Consider the following 6,211-nt stretch of genomic DNA (forward strand, 5'->3'; position numbering starts at 1 on the left):
ACTAGGACGCACATACGATGTAGGTTAATGTTTATGAGGGCGCAGGATTATCTGTCTGGGGCAATTCACATGAGACAAAGGGTGTGCATGTCTGTGTGTATAACCTCAGGAGTAACACCTGAGAGGTATGGTTATATGTGTGTTTTTGTGTGCCTGCGTCCTAGGAGAGAGCCAAAGTGCCCCTGCCTGTGGAGTAAGTTAGTTGATAGCTGCCTGTGTGGTGCTGGGCCACTAGGCAGGCAGAAATAATGAGGACTGGCCGACAAAGCCAGATGCCTCTGCATGACTTTTTAATAGACTGCATTTTGTTATGTGAAAGAAAAAATGTGGGTCAGATTTCTATCAGTTGTCTCATGCCAAAAATAGAGGAATCTTTATTAGTGTTGAAAATGCTGATCTAGAAGAACTGAAGGCCTAAGCAAGAGGATGTTACAGAACATGCTCATGGTTCAGCGGTCTCCAGATGGGAACAATCTGGAGCCTTGTCGAATCAGCATTATTGTAATCTCAGCATGAAAAATTATACTGTAGTTGGGGATTAAATAAAATAATATAGTAAAATAATAAAAGTAAAAATATATATTTTTTGGAAAATTATGGCAGTTCACTTGAGGAATGTTACATAAGTGATCATGACTATGCTGGATTTGTTTTAACAGTAGTTGGTGCTAAGTGAACATCTTCACGCGCATGTGGGCAATTGTGAATGTGTGTGTTTGTTTTTTGTGTCTGGAGCATTGACGTGTGTTTGCAGAACAAATGATTTAGTGGAGTGTACTAGCATAGCCAGCTGTATTTGTCTGCTGTAAACCCCCCTCCAATCTGGTATCACCAGAGCACTGTGTGTGTGTGTGTGTGTGTGTGTGTGTGTGTGTGTGTGTGTGTGTGTGTGTGTGTGTGTGTGTGTGTGTGTGTGTGCGTGTGTGTGTGTGTGTTAAGCTAGCTCCTTGTGACTTGTAGGATAATGTATGAACAGAAAATGTGCCGTTTCTCTGAACTTTCTTTTCAATTTTGAACAACAGCCATATATCAGTCGCATATAAGACATGGTTGGGGTGAAATTGGATGAAGTTATTAGACACAGTAATATGTTCCCAGCACTGAGGCCAAATATTACATCACGCTGAAGAGCTTCAACCACAAGGGCTGTTAGTGAGTCAACAGTTTTTACTCATGAAGAAACATTCTTTATACAATCCTGAGCAAAGCAAGGAGAGGGGTTACTTTGAATTAGTGGGGCGCATCAATGGTTTTAAATACAGAGAGGTTTCTACCTCACAGCATCTTCATCTGGGTGGAAATAATAAAAACAATAAATATATAGTAATACATAGTAATGTGAACTGTCGATGTATAGTATATCGACAGTTCACATTACTATACTTGGCGCACACATGCGATTAATCAGTTAAATTTAAATCATATAATGGGAATATATATATATATATATATATATATATATATATATATATATATATATATATATATATATATATATATATATATATATATATATATATGTATATATATATACATACATATATATATATATATATGTGTATATATACATATATATATACATATATATATATGTATATATATATATATATATATATGTATATATATATATATACACATATATATATATATATATATATGTGTATATATATCCATTATGTGATTCACAATCAAAGCACAATGGTTTGATAAATCACCTATGTCGAATTCAGTTAAATCCAACAGCGCGTAGAGTAAGTGCACAAACATGCAGCCCAACATCTTCAGCAGCAGAGTTCATGAGTTCCTGCAGACAAAATAAATCCTGGGAGTAAAGACAAGTTACAGCTCATCAAAGGCGATATCATCCTGTTGTGATTGTGCAGCTTGTGCTCACATTGCATTAAGGATTGTCAGGATTGGCTATGGAGTGAGGACCCAAACGCTGACAACTGTTTAAAGTAAATGTATTACTCCAAAAAAGCAAGACAGGTTTCCAACAGACCGGATCAAAAAAAGGCAGCGGAATGAACAGGAATCAAACAGGGACACACAGTACAATCCAACTGGGACAAAAAACTGCGATCAAGTTGGACAGTTTTCAGCTGACTTCAAAGTATACACAGGAAGTCACAGAAAACATGACTTGTATGCTGGTTTGTCACTACAGGCGACTCCTTGCACATTGACCGGTTTCTGTTCCATTGTTGATGTAGAACATTCCATTGACTATAGCAGCTCCTTCTCATGCATACCTAACAGTAGTAGAGTCCAATGTCTGAATATGAGCACTGTTTATTCAAAATGGCTAAGGATACACATGTTATTAACAAATCAGTTAAAAATACTGGAAAGTAAGATTAAACTAGTATATGTGGGGGGACAGGTGTGAGATGCTCACTTCACCCACTATGCAAAAGGTTTCCTCGAGGCTCATTAATTGACTGAAAGGCAGCCTCAGGTAAACTCTTAGCCTCCTGTATTTTATTGAGGCAACCATAACTTTAACCATATTTTTTATCCCTCACTTCCACTAACAATTATATAAACAACTACAAGTTAGAACAGGGGTGGGTATGTATTATTAATAAATAATTATTAGGGATCACGTTTCTGCAAAATTAGTACTTTTATCACTATTGTTTGGAGTCCAATTACCTCATTTTCTGTTTTTCAGTTCAGTGCGAGAAATGTTGTCTATGTTGGGCTTGAACGAGTGCACTGAAGTCAGGTTGAATGTCTGTAGTGGATATGCAAAGGACAGCTGACAGGTCTGTGAGAGAGGATCTGTATCTGGATTTGTTCAACTTCATCACGGAGAATGTTTGTTCACATATGTAGGTAGATCCAAAGAGAACCAGCATCTTCTGAACCAAAAATGTCTCCTTGTGTTTCATCTTGTAATGGCGACTCAAATTGTAATCCTTAAATACTGCTATCTGTTCTCCACAAACTGACTTTAGAAAATACATAGTCTGGGTTAGAAAGTCAAAATGAGACAGTGCTGCAAAATTATAGCTGAACATATGACTGAATCATTCCCAAAGTCTTCAAGTTAGTGCATTTTGTAACTGTTAAAAAAAGGAACGTATATAGCAGTCTCGTTTGTTTTAGTGAACCATGAACCATATACCATTTTTATATAGGATTATTTTATTGAGGCCTTCATGAAAAGACGTTGACATAGAAAACAGAGTAACAAGGAGGAGAGGAGATGACGGATCTCAGAAAGCTGCTATTGAAGAACAGATGGGTGGAATTCTCACAGGGGGATGACGAGGGAGTGACACAGTGACATGGATGGGGGTCACACCCTCCATGTCTATTGGTCTTACAGTGATGAAAGAGTTGGCGGTGAAGACAATTATTTAAGAGGCACAGGAGGAGGCAGGAAACATAACATGTTGGGAGAAATGTTGGGGGAAGAACGAGGGAGAAAGGAGCACATATGAGAGAGAGGGAGAAACCGTAAAGATGAAGTATGTGTGAGAGGGGGGAAGGAAAGGGAGGAACAGCAGGACGCATTAACACTTTGAATGTGAATCATAGGCATCTGGCAGCAAAGAAGAGGGAGGAGGGTATGGGGACTGAGATGTGAGACATAAGGAGAGGTGACAGAGTTAGAGAGTGGGTGAGGGAGACAAAAGTAGACAGAATGATGGAGAAAACAAAAACGTAGAGCGGGTTTGATGGAGGAAACAAAAAGCAGCAAGTAAGACAGAAGGAAAATAAAGTGTACATGAAAATACATGTAAATCAACATGTTTATTCTTCTATCCTCCTCTGTGGCTCTTATTTATTTGGTCAGAGCTTGTAAGGGCGATGGGCTTTCCCTGCTTGTGTGCATGTGCGTGAGCGTGAGAGCAGGAGGGAGGAGGAGAGTGAAAACTGACAAATCTTGTCAACTCGCTGTCCTCCCACATAATCTGCTGACAGCTTTTCTGCCCAGTAAAGAAAAAAAAGAAAAAGAAAAGAAAGATTTCAATTCCATCACTTTTTTCTTCAGATATTAATGGGCTCTCGGATGGGGAGCTGAGAAAAGCTTTAGCGAGAAACAGTGAGTGACAATGAGTATTAGATCGTTTTTTTCAGGGGACTTTTTAGAAGAGCAATTCGCAATTCGCAGCTCCATTGAGTTTATCATGAACCAGCAAGTGATGGATAGATTCCCTTTGTTTCTAGGGAATTAATTCTTTAGTCACTCTGGTGCATACAAAAAAGAAAGTTGAGGCAAGTTACAACATTTAAACCCACTTTTAAGTCACATTTAAACCCACTTTTTAAAGTTCCATGTCAAATTAGTTTTTTTTTTGCAGTTTTGAATTTCAAATTCAATTGTACGGCTAATAACAATTTTGAGGTAAAAGTTGTGTCTAACACTTCAAATTGCCATGATTTAGAAACCTAACTATATCTTTTGCCTGTTCATGGCTCTCAACATCGAGGCAGCTAGAAGGTAACGGTGATAGCAACGCAAACAGCGCTCCAATTCCACGAAGGCGCCGTGGGTTAGGATGTCGTTATCAGCTGTTACTGCTCTATGAGCCCAGTGCAGAGCGGCGGCCATGAGCTAGCCAGTGGGACGTATACTTATAACAAGATGAGGAATGAACTTCATACGACTGTTGTACAAACTGTCCCCTTTGTGTTTAGATATTTGGTTTACCTCCTAGAAGGCTTTCTCCTTTGCTGGAAGAAACAGTCCTCGTCTAGTTTCACAAGCTGCAGAAGAGACTATATGCATTTCCAAAAATGTAATACTCACTCAAAGAGACAGACCACAAGATCTTCTTCGACAAAAGTAAACATGGATCATTTCAGGCATTTGAACACACAACTAAGGCTGTTTTTTGGCATTTCCCCCCTTAACATATAGTTTTTAATGTTGGAAAATCTACTTAATCCACAATGTCATATTTATATATTCTGTATCAGCTTGTTCCAACCCTTCATTGTAGCTGTATAATATCCACACTTGAGTGAAGTATTAAAAGTACATGTTTTTATGGCTGCACCACCTTGAATGCTAATTTCCCCCAAGATGAGCCTGATGTATTTGGTATCTTTGGAAACTTTTAGATTTAAGTCTATGAGTTTGTAAGGACTGACCCAATGGCTCGTCGGAGAGGTTTGAGGGGTTAAATATGCTGCTCCCTCGATGTGAAATTGCCTGAGGTGATTACTCTTGATTAATTCAAGTCAGTATTTAAGAACTGACTTCACTTAACTCTGTCAAAGGTGTTGTATTCCAATTTATTTGGATGGCCACCTGAGAATTCAAAAACCTTTTTAAAGTTGAACTAAACTTTATTTTCTATGCTTTATTGTGTAGTGTGAGGCAGTTTACATTGTATGCATCATATGCATCGTTTATACGTGTTACGTTTTATGCTGTCCTCTTCTCTTACCTGCTTGAATGAAAGAAGAGAAGCAACTCTAATTATATATATATAAATATATATATATTAGGGCTGGGCAAAATTGAAAAAATGTAACTGCTTAATCGCATGTGTGCGCCAAATTCAATAATGAAGTAAAAACTAGTGTATTGCAAGCTTTTATTTTAAAGTAATGTTATCAGAACAATATAACAGGCACTCTGGAGCAACAGCAAGTTAACAACAGTATATAAATAAAAAAATATATAAGATAGGGAAGGAAAAAAAGATGTATTTTATTTTTTTAATGCTTCTATATGACTGTGTCATTGGGGGGCAAAACCAGTACAATCCGACAAGGAGACAGAAGACAAACAGGGTTTAAATACAAGAGGAGGGTAACAAGGAACAGGTGGAAACACTGAGGGCAGCACAGGTGAAAGGAATGCACAATCAGGAAACAGGGCAGACAGACAATTACTGACAATCACAAGGGAGGAAGTGCAGGAACACAGAGGACACACAAGACAAGAACTTCACAATAAGACAGGACACCAGACAAACCAACATCGTGACAGACTGGTCATTAAATAAATTAAATTAAACATTGTATTTATTTTCAGATGTTATAGACTATTTTATTCTAATGTAAAACAGCTTAATATCATGCTGAAGAAGAAACATTTGTCTTTTATCAGGGAACAACATAAACAGTCTGTTCAGTCTGATTGAATGAGGTGGAGATGTGAAGGACAGCTAACAGGTAGATACGTAAATCGCCTTCAAAGTAAAAGCAGTGCCGTTGTATTGCATTCATGGTGTGCATCTTAAAGGGC

Source organism: Taurulus bubalis (genome assembly GCF_910589615.1).
Source record: "Taurulus bubalis genome assembly, chromosome: 2".
Taxonomy (NCBI): domain Eukaryota; kingdom Metazoa; phylum Chordata; class Actinopteri; order Perciformes; family Cottidae; genus Taurulus; species Taurulus bubalis.